This window comes from Lissotriton vulgaris, chromosome 4_1, assembly GCF_964263255.1.
Source record: "Lissotriton vulgaris chromosome 4_1, aLisVul1.2, whole genome shotgun sequence".
Lineage (NCBI taxonomy): Eukaryota > Metazoa > Chordata > Amphibia > Caudata > Salamandridae > Lissotriton > Lissotriton vulgaris.
Genome location: NC_141691.1, coordinates 251,554,867 through 251,572,598, shown reverse-complemented (window position 1 = coordinate 251,572,598; position 17,732 = coordinate 251,554,867).

Sequence of the window (17,732 nt, the reverse complement as noted above, 5' to 3'; positions counted from 1 at the left end):
CCTCTCTACTGACACCCTAACTTCTCTGTTAATGGACCCAGGTAAGATATGTGTATGTCTGTCTGAATGTGTGCACATGAATGAGTGAATGCATGCATGTGAAACTGGGTGGGTGTCTGACATATGTCTGAGAGGAAATCATTGGCTGGGGGACAGTTAGTGGCGATTAATGGCACGTCATGGCTATCCTCGGAATAATGTGGCCTTTTACTGGGGGCATTATGGTGACATTCGTTATCCCTGACGTAATGGGTAACCGATCTATGGCATAGTACGGACACACACACAGAATGCTGTTTATCCCTCGCATAACAGTAACAAACCCCTTGACATAACATGGACATTCTGGTTGACATTATGACAAACCCAGGCTTAATAGTGGCCAATCCTTAAAATACAGTGGGCATACTTCACAACATTCAGACTATCTCTTGCATGGTAGGGACCCATTCCACACATTCAGAGGTAATTTCTCACTATCCATGGCATAAGAGTTGGCTTATCAGAAATACTGTTGCCCTCCTTGACATATAGTGGGCATTCTTTTGCCTCTTTTGCCACTCTCTTTTTCTCTTTGTCACACTTTTTCTCATTCTCTTTTGCCACTTTTCCTTCGCCTAACTCCCTCTTCCCGCGCTCCCTGCCGCTGCTGGCCCCTGCCCCCTCCAGTATGTCGCTCCTGCCTCCCAGCGTATCGCCCTCCCCCAACACCTACTTAATGCCAACCACCGCGCAGCAAGTAGAGCAAGACCTATGACCTTCCATGTCAGTGTCACTGCTCTCCCCTCACGCAGCTCTACCGGTAAGGGTCTGCCCTTGAGCCCGAGCTCCTCACCAGGTAGGTGTTTGAGGCCCTCCTCCACCCGCAGGCTCCTGCCTGCGCCTCATCTCTGGTGGTCTAGTGGAAGAGCACCCTTCTGTTCTGCTATTCCACTCTGTTATGTGTCCTCTGTCTTCTCTTTTGCTTTTTTTCTCATCTGCCTCTTTCTCTTTAGCCGCTTTGTCTCTTTTTCTCTTTCACCTTTCTCTCGTTCTCTTTTGCCAATTTGCCACTTTTTCTCTTGCTACTCTTTCTCTTTTTCTCCCTAGCCTCTTTTCCCTCGCTTCACTGTTTTTCTGAGCTCCCTGCCACTGCTGCCCCACGGCCCATCCCCCCTAGGGTGTTGCTCCCAGCTGATTGGCCAACCCCTACTTAATTGCGGCCGCACACAGCATGTGCGCCACTGGCACGTAAAAGGCACGGCAAAGGCAAGCCCGTCTGCGCCAGTCCGTGACCTGACTGCGAAGAGCACCAGGAATCCTGGTCCTCTGACCCCCGCCGTTACGACCCCTACACCCACCACGCCGTCAACCCCGGACACAACAACAACTGCCAGCTCTCGACGCTGAGCAACACCCAAGGCCCAGTCTCCTGCCAACACTGCCAACGCACCTTCGGACCCTAAAGATCATACTGTACTCATCGCTCAGTATGAATCGCCAGATCAACGCCGTCTCCTCTGCATGCCTCAACACCCTCTCACATATTAAGCAAAACATTCAAATGGATACCCTGACAACAGGAAAATGGTCACTCACACCCTCATCACCAGCAGACTCGACTACGCCAATGCCCTCTAAGCCGGAATACACAAATAAACTCCTCTGCAAACTCCCAACCGTCCAGAACGCCGTGGCCAGACTAATCCTAGATATCCCACGGTGAAACCACATCACCCAAAACCTCTGCACCCTCTACTGGCTCCCAGTCAAAAGAAGAATAACTTTCAAGCTGCTCACACACACCTACAAGGCCCTCCACAACATTGAACCACAATATCTCAAACGCCTTTCCTTCCATAACCCCAAGAGAAACCTCCGCTCAGCCTCCCTCAACACCATCCCACGCTTCTACAGGAACAGAGCGAGTGGCAGGTCATTCTCCACCCTCGCAGCCAAGACATGGAACGACCTCCACCTCCAGCGACGCCGGACACTACACCAGTCCAGGAAGGTCCTCAAGACCTGGCTCTTAAAATGACCCTTAACAGAGCTGCATACACCCCCCACCACCTTGAGACCCTAACGGGTGAGTAGTGCCTTTTACGAACCCCGATTGATTGATTCTTGGCAATGATAAACAAGGCCATCTATGGTCCACCCTTGACATATTGTGGGCTTTCATGGTGACATTCTGGCTCTCCTTTACATAATAATAATGTAATGGGCCATCCATCAAATACTGTGGCCATTCAGACACAATTTTTCCTTCTCCAGTCATAATGGTGGCTTAAGTTTGATATACTATGAGCATTATAGTACCTTTCTTAGCTTAGTATACTAATGGCCCATCCCATAGATACCATATATATATTTGCCAATTCAGGCTCTCCTTGCGTAATAGGGACCCATCCGATGAAGTCTGTTAGAACATGGTTTCACGTCTCTTGGAGGTACTTGGGAGCAGCCTTTAATTTCTTCTGTATTCAAGGTATAATAGCCTTCATTTTTGCTGAGTCCTTAAACTTTTCCACTGGCGATTTGAAAATGTTTTTTAGCTTAAGAAGGTTTGTTTTCTTTGTTTGAGACAGTTTAAATGAATACATCTTCGTAATGCTTCTATGGTTACCCTAAGCTGAAAAGCTGCCTTCTGGTTCATGGCTTTGTAGAAGGATATCTCATCTAGCAGTGTTTATCCGTGTAAAGCTTAATCATCACTGGTGCCATGATCACCGTGACTCTCATGTTCAGACTGATTTCTTTCAAGTAGGAAGCCTATCTAGGAACATGAAATTTACAAATTGTCTCCAAAATTACCTCTTCAAAGTTTACTATCCTCTTTTATCCGTGGTGGATCCATAGACGGAGGGATTTGCTGTAAAACTAGGTAATAATTTACCTGTATCGGGGTCACAAATAATGCTTTTCTGTCCAACAGTTACATCATATTGTGCGTTCTGGTGAGACAGTGTTTACAGACTGCCTCTTTGTTCGCAAAGACAAAAACTCTGTTAGGATTTTCTGAGTCCTTATCCTGTTCAGTGTCCTCTGTCTTGTTGTGTTCAATGTTAGAATCCTGAATGGATTTCCCGATTCATGCCCTTATATAGGTACAATTCGCATTTCCCTTATATAGGCATAGAAATCCAGTCCTTATTTAGGCGTAGCCCATGCTACCCAAATACAGGCATGGCTGCTTCCATCCGTTTATGTATGTCACAACAATTTCTTGGAAAACTAGACCCTTAAGCCGTTAGGGACTTCCCCTTGCTTGAATATGGATTTCTCCAAGAACTAATTTATTATGCATGAACATCTATTCCTTAGTGGTTCAGTCATGACGTCCATATGCCCGACTTTACGTAAATACTGACATTCCTAAACACCTTCAAGGTACAAATATAACTTCACTTGCTGTGGCAAAGCACAGTGTGGTTCGGTGCAGTTTGACTACCTACTTGCACGATGCAGCTCGCTACAGCAAGTGCCGAAGGAAGCCAACTCTGCGGCTGACGCACTGACCAAGAAGCTAGCATCCTCTTTCCGAGAAATCCAGCTCCAGTGTTTCTGACTCCCCTTGCGGGGTGTTGGGAAATCGAGTCCCGGTAAAGAGATACCAACCTCTCTCATTCTAAGGTATGGAGCGGATTAGAACATAGAGAAACCTTTGGCAATTCGTAGCAAAACTAAACCTATGCTAAAGACAGCACCTACTTCTTCCCTCGTACTAGACCTAGGTTAGGTACACTGGGGTAGGCGTATTTTAGAAGCACCAGTTGAGTATTTTAGCCTGTGTTATTTATGTATGTATTTTTATATGTCATAGTAACAGACAATGCTATTACAGTATTATTTTATATTTCTGTTTACGCTGTACGCATTTTACTTCGCATTCTGTCTAACGCTTGTAGCAGTTCACCTCTCTTGCATGAAAAAGAAGACTGTTCAATAAATCCGTTTTTATTGAAACGCCTGTCTCACTATTTCTGTGCAAACTCTGTAGAAACAAAGCATGCACGATTGAGTGAAATAGTTATCTATTGTTTCCTCGACTCTGAAGATATTGTTCCGGTTCTAGGGGAAACAAAGTTGTCATGTTTATGTGGTTATTAGAAACTAATCCCATCTTGTTTACTCAATAACGTTTCTAGTGACCTCTGAGTTAGCTGGCACACACAATTAAGTTTAGTATACTTGATAGAGACATACTGACCTCAGTCCTATGTCAAATCTATAGTGTATTTTATTCCAATGCGCAGAGCCTATTGGGAATATAGGAACTACACTACAGTCGGAGGTCAATTTACAGGGCGCCTATTTTTTTGACTGACACATCCTTATGTCATTATCAAACCGATTTGATATTCTTTTTAAGGTTGTAGTTTTTTTTCACTATGATCTTCCTTTCTAGGTCAATTATCATGATAGCTCTTTGAGATCACTTCTTCTAGAAAGTATCAATCATCTTTTTCAAGTGTTGTTCCAGCTCCTGAAGTCACTTCTCCACTTGAGGTTGACCAGGTTTTGTAAATGTAAATGTAAATGTACATGTATTTATATAGCGCAAATCACTGATCGAGGTCGGTATCTAAGCGCTTGCTTAGGGAACCCGTCCTGGTATTACCCTGTGAGATAACCCCGGCAGGGTATCCACAAGGTGAAAGCCAGGCATCCCACCGCGAGGGGCCGTTGTGGAGATTAAGCAAGCTATTGCCCAGAGTCGCAGAGTGTGAACCCATGAGTAGAGAAGGCACCGGAGCGAGAATTATCGAGTCTGTGGAATTTTTGAGCCCAAGACCCGCCGGGGCGGGGAATTGAACCCTGGTCCAGGGCCGATCTCAGATTCCGGGTCTGCCGCCTCTAACCCCTGAGCCACACTTCTCCACCCTCTAACCCCTGAGCCACTCTTCTTTGGGTTATAGCTTCAGATCCAGTGGTAAGTGTGGATGTCCCTTGTGGTGTGTGACCTATGTACAGGGCCACTGTAAATATGTGATTCTGTGCCACAGCATTTTCTGCATAATTATGATTTGCCACAATAGTTAGAGAACTCATCAGCTTCTGCATTAGTTTGCAGATTTTAACAAAAAGCTCAAATGGATCAAAAGTTACTAAAACGCTGCCACATGGGTTGCCGCACAGTGACGGGACCTTTGCAAACGTTAACAAATCACTTTACAGTTGATAATTGCTGTACTTCAATATTACATTGATACTATGGAGATGAACACTTCAGTGCCTAATTTGTAATAAAAAAATAGGTGCTGGGGCCGAAATATCTGCTCGAAGCTAGAGGGTGCGGCTGCTCAATATCAGCCTGCTGAATACGAAAGCCTTGTAGTGAATTCTATCTAATGCCCCTTTAATCCACCACCAGGTTTGTGCAGGTTCTTTTTCAGCCCTGCTTTCTCTCTTTACCTTAGTTTTTTCAACTTCCTATTTCTCCTTGTGTATTTTTCACTCTCTTGCTCCGCTTCAAAGTCCGTTGAGGAAAAATAAGTGCTAATATGCCCCACTTGCAATTAAGCACTGAAACCGTTGTCCACTTATCGTTAGCATGAGCAAAATGACAGAATAATCAAGTAACTAGTGCATCGCGAACAAGCGCATTTCGAACTAGCGCATCGCGTAGCTACACAAAGTGCACTTCGCATTAAGCAAGCTACCTGTAGCTATGCGAACTGCATAGGCACTGTGTAAAATGCAGTTTGCACTGATTGCAAAGTGCCGGATGCTTGTCCGCACTGTGCAATCAGTGCAAACTGTATCTTGCACAGTGCAATCGTTTGTTTTATGCTGCTGATTTCTACTCGAGTGGCAGCTTTCTCAACGCGGACTGATAGTTTCTCATCGCGAGCGGTCGCAAGCATACCTCGACTACTCACAATGAGAAACCTGACCTCCCTGCGTTGAGAATCTCGCCGGGAGCTTTATTTTCCACGCTCGCAATTGGTAACTTGATGTTGCTGAGCGCGAACGTGGAAAAAGTCTCACCGGGATGTCATTTTGCTTGATCGCGGTCCCCAACTTGACCAAACAAAGTGTGCTGCCTTACCTGCATAATTTGTATTTCCTTACTGCTCAATTTAGTTAACCCTACCACTTAATTTGGTCCTCCCTGTCACATACCAGTGGCTCTGCTTATTTGTAATGTTGAGTATAGGCATAAAATGGTCAATAGTGTCCAAACAGTAATCCTCAGCCTTGAACGGAGGTGGGGTAGATTCCTTTTTTCTAGATCAATAATCGACGAAGGCTTATACCTTCCCCAGCCCGCTCCATTTCGGAGCATTCTGGGAATTCTTCTCTGTCAACCCACTTGGGACACTAGATATATGAATGAAGTAGGCCCACCATCTATCACTTCTTTATTGTTTTCTTTCACCAAAGAGCCATAGATACAAGACTCTTGCTGTGATCCTTCAGCAAACAGTAGTAATCAACCGTATGTATGTATGATAGCCCAAAGGAACAAGGTGTTACCCAGAGGACCAAATTTAAGCGTGTATTTTCCATAGTCCTCCCCTTCTAGTCAACCCCATACAACTACATAAAAGTGATTACTGGCTAGTGCATCAAAATGCTCCAACCACCTCACTGTGAGGTGGGAGCTCAGGGATGTTTTGTTAAGAGTACTGAGTTGGATCTCCTAAAATCTACCAGTTGGGAAGCGCTTGAAACATTTTGGGTGATGGTGGCAGTGCAAGAAATTGGTGAAGTGAAAAGTGATCTAAAATTCACTACCAAGAGGAAAAAATTGTTTATTAGGTAACCCTTGGTGTCAAGATTAAAAAACAGTACAGTGCATGTGCAGTTTAGGAAGTAATGGCTGCACTAGTCCGAAATAAAGGTCTACACGTTTCAGCCATCATGATCAAAGTCTGATTGTGGCCTTCCTCAGGACCCAGATATAAATCGCTACTGCAAAAATAGTGGAAAATATGTGAAATAGTTAACAAACGTATGGCTGGAGTAAATACAACCTACGGAGACCTGTGATCTCGATTGCGAAAATTTCGCAATTCTGTTGATGTCACCTATGAAGAACAAAGACAAAATCACTTTACACTCAAAGAGTGGAGACAAATACAAGTTTACACTGAGTGCAATGATCAAACGGGTAAGTACCCATTGTTTCGTATCTTAACGTATACAGTCACAAAAAAGTATGAAAAAGTATGCTTACCCTTGATTTTACAGGTGAACACCCCACCTCACCTGGCAACAGCTCAGGGGGTGAGGCACGCTCTATTTTGAAAGGAATATCTATAGTTTACAGCTACAGATGCCACTGACATTCGGTAAACATGTAGTCCATATATTTCAAGTCAAGTACAATACATCAAGTATGTTGGATTCACGTCAAGAAAAATCAAAAGTTGCTTCCTACTAATTCACAAAAAATGTGTATAGTGGCATCGCTGCAAGATATAAGTTAGTTTAATGCAGGACAGGAAATATTCCTCTAAGCTGCAATCTCACAGGAATTTGGATATTTTGGCAGCTATACTGCAAATAAAGGAGAGTAAAAAGCACAGAAAATCTTTTCAGTGAAACAGACTGTGATCATAACAAGACGATCTATGGTGTGGGATAAAACTCCATTACGAGTATAGCCTGGAGGTAATCTTAAATCAACAGCCAGCAAGATTATTAAGCCTGACGACATTGAAAAAAATTGTAAAGTAAAACAGTAGTAAGTGGACCAGTAGGTGCTTGCGTAGCTGTAACTCAATGCATACACACACGGGTCGCCATAGTGCACGGATCTCTGTAAACTAAATGCCGCCCACAGCCGGATGTACTTTTAAAATAAAGCACCTCAACTCCCAAACACTAGGAAAATATCAACCCAAGGGTTGGGGAACCTAAGAGGAGCGGATTTGTAAACGCAGGCACTGAAAGGAGTGTTAACCGACCACTGGTTAAAGCAAGTAAAGCAGAATGTCAGAGTTATGCAGGCTGCTCTCTAAATAGAACTGCCGGTGTAAAAATGCAGCTTAAGGCTCATACCGCAACACACTCCGTATCTCACACTTACCTCTCTAGCGGTACCCCGGACTTCTCACGAGCTGTAACCGGCAGAGGGAAAGGGTTGCCTTTATATACCATTTGTAGACTATTATCGGACGTGCAGGTGAGGGTAATCAGTCTCGCGGCGATGACGTGATTAAAATAAGAAATTCAAATTAACAAGGGGAACATGGGAAATGTAGTATTTTTTTTGGGCCTGACAACTCCTGGCAATGCTTGAAAGCATGGAGAAGTAGTTTCTGGAAATAATTAATTGCTTCCACAATGTCAGAAGTGCAAAGATATTGAGGCGCGCGCCTATACACTACCAACTCTATAGATGAGTGCATAGAGAGTAGATTAAAAGTCCACTTTTAAATGTTCAAAATGACATGGTCCGAGAGGCGGAAAATGCTTATTATAGAATGTTGCATTTCAAGAGGGACCAGGCATATTACCCCAATCCATTATGTCAGGGGTCTCCAAACCGGTCCTGGAGGGCCGGATCCATTCCAGATTTTTTGGATATCCCCATTGAGATACATGTAGTAATTTAAAAAAAACTGGCATGGATCCGGCCCTCCAGGACCGGTTTGGAGACCCCTGCATTATGTAAAGTCATTAAAAGGATAGAAAAACTCATCGCAGTGGTACTGCTGTGTAATAAAACCCAGGGGCATAAAGCTGTTATGATCTCTGGTCATCTATACACAACCAAAAAAAGCATTCGCTATTGTCAAAAACGAGTGATGTTATCATAGTGCCTAGCGTTATTAGTGTAAGTAATCTATTTCACACCCTGCACCAGCTAGTTTAATACAAATGTTCTTCAGTCAAAATAAAGACTTTGGGACCTCAATAAAGAAATGCCAATGTAAAGTGAAACCACAGGGAGACTTAATCTGCCCATAAACTCTGGAGTAAAATGTAAACTAATGTCTCTGATTATGTAGACACAGTTCAATTTGCCAGTATGAAACAGGCAATGTAATCGTAATCCCTGGCAAATTTAAAAAGGTGCAATTCCCTGTCCAATAGTTTAAACATGTGATAATGGAGTATCATGGTTTCCCTCAGGTGGAGTTATACACAGTTCAAGCCAACTAACATGATGGAAGTGTATTGCTGTGCTTAAAGATATTTTGCATGTTCATAGGACAAACAAGCCTATGGTAATCACGTAGGCATCAAGTGGAGTGAGATCCTGGTTAGTGCAAAGCAGATCGACATTGGCCTAATCAAGCCTTTCTACAGGCCTACAGAAGGGTCCACGGAATATCATCATTGAGGCTCTGGGTATCGCTTTTCAGTTTAAAACCGGATATATGACGTTACCACGCGTACTTTTAGCACGCATACCATTACCACGGATTTTTTACCACGCAGGTCATGTTACAACGGATACCATTACAACGCAATACACTACAACGCACATACTATTACAACGCATACCATTACAACGTAAGTATAGGTAAGTATATATATTTTTAAAAAAAATATTTTGGTAATATTTAATTTAATAATTCATTTAATATATTTTAAATAATTATCTTTTAAATATTTAATTTAATTATTCATTATTTAATCATTAAACAATTATATTAATGAAATTATTTTTAATTGTAATTTTTTTAAATATATTAAAAATACCCCTGTACCCCAAAACCCATACCTAAAACCTAAAAATACCCCTGTACCCCAAAACCCAAACCCATCCTTAAAACCTAAAAATACCCCTGTACCCCAAAACCCAAACCCAACCCTAAAAATACCCCTGTACCCCAAAACCCAAACCCAGCCCTAAAACCTAAAAATACCCCTGTACCCCAAAACCCAAACCCAGCCCTAAAACCTAAAAATACCCCTGTACCCCAAAACCCAAACCCAGCCCTAAAACCTAAAAATACCCCTGTACCCCAAAACCCAAACCCAGCCCTAAAACCTAAAAATACCCCTGTACCCCAAAACCCAAACCTAAAACCTAAAAATACCCCTGTACCCCAAAACCCAAACCCAGCCCTAAAACCTAAAAATACCCCTGTACCCCAAAACCCAAACCCAACCCTAAAACCTAAAAATACCCCTGTACCCCAAAACCCAAACCCAATACCCCAATACTTACCTTTAAACTTACCTAAACGTACGATGTAATGGTATGCGTTGTAATAGTACCTGCGTTGTAAAAAAATGCGTGGTAAAGGTATCCGTGGTAATGGATCCTGCGTGGTAATGGATCCGTGGTAACGGTACTGCGTGCTAAAAAATCCGTGGTAACAGTTACATACCTTTAAAACCCATCTTTCTTCTTTCCAGAATAGATGCTTGGTGATATCTGTGACATGGGGAGGAATGAAAGGTTGTTCTAAGACAGTTCACTTCAATTCTTCAGCTTTATGTTTAGATGTTAGGAAGTGGTTGGTGAGTCTTGTTGCTGGTTTATTGCACCTGATTGTGCTCTTGTGTTCATGAATCTGTAACTCCACCTTCAGGGTGGTCCTCCCGACGTATAAAAGTTGGCAGGGACATGGTATTAAGTATATCACCTTGTCATTGTTACAGTTTGTGTGTTTGGTCTGTATCCATGGTCTCTCAGTGCCTATATCCATTGTCGTGGTATGTCCAGTTTGTGGGCAGGTCGCACACAAACCGCACGAGTAAAGTCCTTGATCTGCCAGTATCTCCCATAGAGTATCCTGTTTGTTGGAATTCTTGACACTGGGTCTACTATGGACCAGATTATCATGTAAATTGGAACTTCTTTTGAATGAAAATAAAGGCTGTGGTATCGTTTCATTTCCAACATTAAGAGTTTGCCAATGTTTCTTCACACTCTTCTGTATACCAGTGGACAATGTGCTATAGGTATTGATGCACATGAGTCTTGTCATAGGTGATTTGGGTACTGGTGGTTCCAGAAGGGCCTCACAATTAGTATTTGATGCCCGTTTGTAGGAGCGCCATACTAGTTTTTAAGGATAACTCCGGTCGGTTAATTGCTGAGATAGTTTTTTCGCTTGATGTTCATTGTTCTCCTTAGAGGAGCAATTCCTCTGAATGAGAAGGAATTGTCCATATAGTAGATTTTCACGAAGTGACTTGGGATGGTAACTGCTAAATTCCAAAAGAGAGTTCCTTGCCATCTGCTTTCTCTATAGTTCGCTCGCCAGTCCCCTTGTTGATGGAAATATGCAGACATGTAGACCTTTATTTCGGACTAGTGTAGTCATTTATTCCTAAACTGCACATGCACTGTTTTTTAATCTTGACAGAGAGGGTTACCTAATAAACTATTTTTTCCTCTTAGTGGTCAATTTTAGATCACTTTTCACTTCACCAATTTCTTGCACTGCAACCATCATCCAAAATGTTTCAAGCGCGTTACACTTAGTGGATTTTAAGAGATCCAAGCTAGTACTCTAACAAAACATCCCTGAGCTCCCACCTCACAGTAAGGAGGTTGTAGCCCTTGGCTGCACTAGGATTTGCAACCAAGAGGAGATCCCGATGATGAAACATGCCACCTCGGTGGGTGATGGGATTCCGTCCTCTTTAAAGGACTCCCCCGCATTTGAGTAGATGCCATATCTTTGTACAGTTTGCATTCTAGAGCTGTTCCTAGCTCGATAGAACCCCAGATTATTTGTGCAATTGCATGCCGACTGTGGGGAATTAATCCGCGCTGGTCTCTAAACTTTCACTTGGACCCTCTACCTACGTGTTTGTATTGTTTCCATCAAAATGCTCCCCAGTATCATCCGTGTGGCAAATCTCCCTTCAATGCCTATGTTCAGCCGCTTTGCGATCTCTGGTGCAGATTTGTGTCCATTAAGTGGAACACTGACAAAGATGTCCAAACTCAATAGTGGAACATGAAACTAAGGTGGAGTTTGTGTTTCTTTGTAGTGTAGATTTTTAGGAGACATGCTCATGAGACTTACGTCACAGGGATGAAGGTAAAATGTAGACAGAGAAGAAAGACAGCCCATAATGTGGTGAAGAAAAACCTAGATGGAAGCGGAGATCACATGATTTACATCTAGATAAGACATTTTCAATCAGAAGATGCGTGTGGTTATAGAAAAAATAATCCCTAGAGTCTTTAGCACAATCCTAATTTTGCCTTCCCACAATAATGTAGATGTTCAAGAAGATAGGAGTTACTAGATGCAAAGAAAGGCTCATATTGTGCTATCAGAGTACACACCCAAGTTGAACACAAGACTGTGGCGTCTTGTATCAGGTTGCATATATGGATTTAACCTACCGGAAACTAATGTAAAGCAGCCGGAAAACAATGCTGATTGAAATGTGTAATTTGTTATAACAGACTTATTTAGCACCACTGAAGTGCAATGTATTTGGTCAATACATCACATTGCAGTTTGGTAAAACTCGCCCTATATTTTAAATGCTTGGGATTGTTATGCCCCAAATGCAGTCTTTTTTATGGTTAAGATTGCTGATGTGCTTTATTTTTAACTTTTTATATAATGGGATATATTTAATATGTTTTTGTTAAATAAAGGACATATGAATTTCTAGAGCTCTGATTTACTTTGGCAAAAGCTAAGGGAATAACAAATAGATTGAAAAAAAGTGTTTCAACCACAGAAATAATGGGAACGGTGGGAAGAACTGACTGCTGATATTTCTTGCAAGGTGTTTGAGCTGACAGAGTGCAAATACTCAGAGTACAGTGAAGGCAACTGTGAGTAATCCGGCACTGACAAGTGGCAGCTATACTAATAAAAAAGGGTAGAATTCACACCGAGAGTTACACATGCTAGTTCAACTAACGTTAAAATGGCTCGATTTATGAAAGCGAGTTATTTGCGGGTGATTGTGCACTTGATAATCGACATTTACAGGTGCAAGTTCAACCAACATGAAAATGGCTTAATTTAGAAAAGCAAGCTATTTCCAAGTGAAGTTCCACTTATGTTACATCAGTATGAGAGGTATTACGCATGTGTAAATCACCAAGCAAGGAATGGAAAAGGGCATTTCAGAGTGGGGATCCCCTCGAAAATTGGGAAAACACCCACAAATTTGAAAGTTTGTGGGTATTCCCAAACTCATCCACGGCCCATTCTGACATTATTAATTTGCAGATTTGCTTCTGTCAACGACAAGAGAAAATCCATGTTTAAGGTGCCACAGACACCACCATAATTGGTGGTGGTGTAATGAAGTGGTGTTTAAAGAGGTCAAACATTTTTTCTGTGGATAAAAACATAAGTTTAAGTACAACTACTCTCAAATATATGATTTTCACATGTGCTACTGTATTTGATTACACGTGCTAAAAGTCGTTTGTGTAGGCATCATTAGAAATATAAAAAGTTTCCAGGACCAAGTCTGAAAACCTGTGATAGCAGCAGAATTCCAGAAGTACCCTTGGAAAGGTTTGCGAGTTCTCCATATTTGTATATTTGCACTCATGCAAGGGTGAAAACCCTGTGGCTACAGATTTACAAATATTTTGTGAATCGCCTACGAGCTGCGGGTCATGAATATAACTTGTCATGGATCTACCTTGTGACTTGACTAATCTCGTGGCCGCTAGGATGGTAAACAAACTGAGCACTGTTGACGTACTTGTAAGGTCATTATCAAATGGCTCTTTGGTGAAAAACAAATACAATTATTAATAAATAGAATTTTTAAATAAGGTGAAAGGTAAGTATGATTAATTTCCATTGTTCTAAAATCAACAGTTGTCTAGGCAGAACATATTCACAATGAGCACCAATAAGATACAGCGAGAGGGGAACAACTGGTAGCAGGCATCTTTGTGGTTGGATTCACTGTAGATTACCAGGATTTGCAAAGCTAGTAGAGCTTTGTGTTAAAAGGCCACACACTGGTAAGTTTCAGTGAAGTTTACACGAGACACTGCCATGGAGATAGAACTACCAGGCTCGAGCAGCACATTAAATCATTACAACACATCCCCTTTACTGAAAAATACAACGGAAAGAAAATAACAAGAAACTGAGAGGAAAGAAGAAAAAAGGAAGGGAAGGAAATGAGAAGTGCACAGGTCATGACATGGCACCACATTAGTTCCAATACATCACACATTGGTTCAATACATCACATAGTCATTATAACGCTTAGGAGGACAACAAGACCAAGAAGAAGGACCTAGTGGATGGGAATTTGGAAAATGACCACACATGGGGAAATCAGGATCTGGTGGACCATCTAGAGAAGAAGGAAACAAGGATGTGTCACCTTAGAATTTCACTAGGCGGGACATGCTCCACTTACCACCATTGTGAACAATGACAACATACTAGTAGACAGAAGTTAGGACAAAGGGGCCCATAAATTCAGTGACACCCTTCCTAAGCCACAGTGGTTTCTTTATGAGTACCCACTCACCAACCTTCCATGTCGTTGTTCTGGTTTATTTCTTAAAATCAAACCTCTCCTTGTACCTTTTTAGGTAAGACTTGATTTGAGCACCCACCTCCTCCCTATCCGAAACAGGACCTTCATTGAGAGGTAACCAATCAGGATTAAGTTTGGACAGGGCAAACCTGCCTCTCAATATAAGAAAAGGAGATTTTTGCAAAATAGTATGGAGGGCAGTGCGATGTGCTTACCAAGTATCCCTCAGGACACCTTTGAGAGGGACCTTCATTTCAATTGCCCTCGGCACACATGCTTTTACTACCCTGTTAATGCTTTCTTCAACCCAATATGCCTGTGGCTCATAAAGTGCAGATTCTGATGGGTAATGCCACAATCCTTTAAAAAGTCATGCCTTTCCTGTGAGAGGAATTGCACCCCATTATCCGTGATGAGGAAATGGGGAACACCCTCACTGGCAAATTCATCTCTAAGAAAGTCAATAACCAACCTGGTGCTGACATAAATCACACATTTGGTGGAAATCCAGTTGAAAGAGTAATCCACCAGAAGAATTACATATTTTTCAAAAGGCCCTAATAACTCAAAGGGACCCATGAGATCCAGACCAAGCTTGACCCAAGGCTCTTGTGGGACCTCAACAGGTGATAAAGGAGCGGTACTGGTGACCTGGGATTTGTCCTTGGAGGAACAATGACAGCAGTCTTTAACTGCATTCTCAACTTGGCTATCCCTCCTGGGCTACCAATACCTCTCAAGGGGTCAGGACTTGGTGGGATTTCTTCCCAAGTGCCCCTCATGGGAAAGATTTACAAACTTGGATCTCAAAATAACAGGGGGTACAACTCTCTCACCACACATGAGGTAACCCTGACAATGGGTACGTTCGTTCCTGATGGACCAGAAAGGTAATAAATCTGGGTCAAGTTTCTTGCAGTCAGGCCACCCTTTGACAACAAAATCCACCACAATAGGAAGCAACACATCTTCCGAAAAGGCCTGTTCCCATTCAAGTTCTTGGATAGCAGGTTCTTTGACCCAACAAATCCCAACAGTTTCACTGTCTAGAGCGTCTCAGCAACTTTCAATGGACAGTCTTGACAGGCAATCCGCTGCTTTGCTGGCAGAGCCAGGAAGGCATTTTACTTAAAAATTGAATTCTAGTCTGGGTGTTAGTCTTTCACTCTCTACACACAAGAACACTTGAACCAAGGGGCGATGATCTGACTTCACCAAGAAAGATATGCCCCATAAGTAAAATTTTAAATGCTTTATTGCCCACGCAATGACCAAAGCCTCCCTCTTGATGCAGGAGTACTGTTGTTCGGGTTTCATTTGTGCTCTAGAGGCAACAACCTTCTCCTCGTTACCATCAATTTGGGAAAGCACTGCTCCAAGGCCACACAAGCTGGAGTCAGTTGTCAGAATAGTCTTCTTCTTGGTGTCAAAGTGACCAAGAGTGGGCATCTTACCTATTGCTTGCTTGATAGAAATAAAGGCTGCATCACACTCTTGCAACCAGGTATACCTTTCCTCAGAAGAGCTCTGATCAGTTCAACAGGTGGCAAAGCTTCGAAAAAACTTTGAATAAAATTCGGCAAGGCCAAGGAAGGACCTCACCTGCTCCATATGAGCTGGGGCAAGGGCATCAACAGAACTATTTGCAAGATCTAGCATTGGTTGGATGCCCTCCCCAGACATAACATGTCCCAAATATGTGATGGAGGACACACCAATCTTACACTTAAGCTTTTTTGTGGTCAAACCTTTGTCAGCTGGTCTTTGCAGAACAGCTTTCAAAACACAATCATGATCCAAGTAATCTTTCCATAAACCAAGATGTCGTCCTGGAAGAACAAAATGTTAGACACGTCTCCCAGGACCATCTTAGTGATGCTTTGAAAGCAGACAGCTGCTGAGGCTAACCCAAACAGTATTCTATGAAAGGGAATGCCCCCAGTGGTGTTACAAAGGATGTTAAGTGCTTGGAATCTGGATGGAGGGGTACTTGGTGATCCGCCGAGGACAAATCTAATAAACTGAAAACCTTTGCACCATCAAGCATGTTAATTGACTCAGCAATATTAGGAAGGGGTTGGCGGTCCATCCATATCCATTTGGTCAGATTCCTCAAGTCGACACACATCCTGATATTTTTCCCTCCATCCTTGGGGCTAAAACCACTGGGGCAAACCATTCAGAGGATTCAATTTCCTCAATGATATTCAAGCTCACCAGTCTCCTGAGTTCATTCCTCAGGGGTTCTAGCATTATGTTGGGAACCTTTCTAACTTTATGTACAACAGGTCTTGCATTCTGCTTAAGGACTATATGATGCTCGAAGTCTTTAAGCAAGCCAAGGTTGTCAGAAAAGACTTGGGGAAACTCCTCAAAAAACCTATTGGAACTCGCAGAATGATCAACTAACATGACTTGCTCAGAGGGATAATGAGCATTCTCGTTGAGGATTATCCCCAAGTCTCTTTGATGCCTCCACCCAAGGAGGTTATCACTTTGTTTAGCAATGTAAATATTTCCAATGGTTTCCCTTCCCTTGAAGTGAATTTTCATGATATAGCCAATTACATCAATGTGTGAGCCACCTTAGCTGACCAGAATAACGTCAGGGGCAAAAAGCCGTAATTCAGGAAAGGTTTGTCCCAACGTTTGTTGCCTAACATGGTAAAAGGAGAGCCAGAATCTGCCAGAACCACAAATAACTTGTTTCCAATCCCCACTTCACATTCAGTCATGGTGATAAGATCCGCATCCACCATGCCATCACCTCTCACCCTCAACACAATGGTTCTTGAAGTGTCATTAGTGGTCTCAACGCTTTCCACTGTGCGTACCCTGCCACCAGACTTGCATATTGTAGTGACCCTTGTTTCCACACTTTTGGCAGATTGTGTTCCTAGCATAGCAGTTAGGGTAGTTAGAGGAGTGGTTAGGACTCCTACATCTATAACACTTCATCCTTGAAAAGACCATGGGAGGCTTGATTCTAGTCCCACGTACTGCCTTGGAAACTTTGTCAATGGAGTCTAGAGGTGCTTCCCTTCGAGCTAGCTCATGAATGCTACTTGGAGAAGGAGTATCGTCCATTGTAACTTTATGGGCTTTCATCTCTTTGACCCATCCAGAGGTATTTTCCATCCCCTCTACGATGGCTTTAGCTTCCTTGAGAGAAGGGTTCCTAGAAAAAAGTTTTTCCTGCAGTCTAGGACTATTGGTGTACCAGACCAGTAGATCACGTATCAACGAGTCCGTGAGTTCCCCGAACTCAAAGGTGCGAAAAAGTGTCTTTAGCGAAGCAATATAGCTCCCAACCTTTTCATTGGGTTCTTGGATCCTCATGAAAA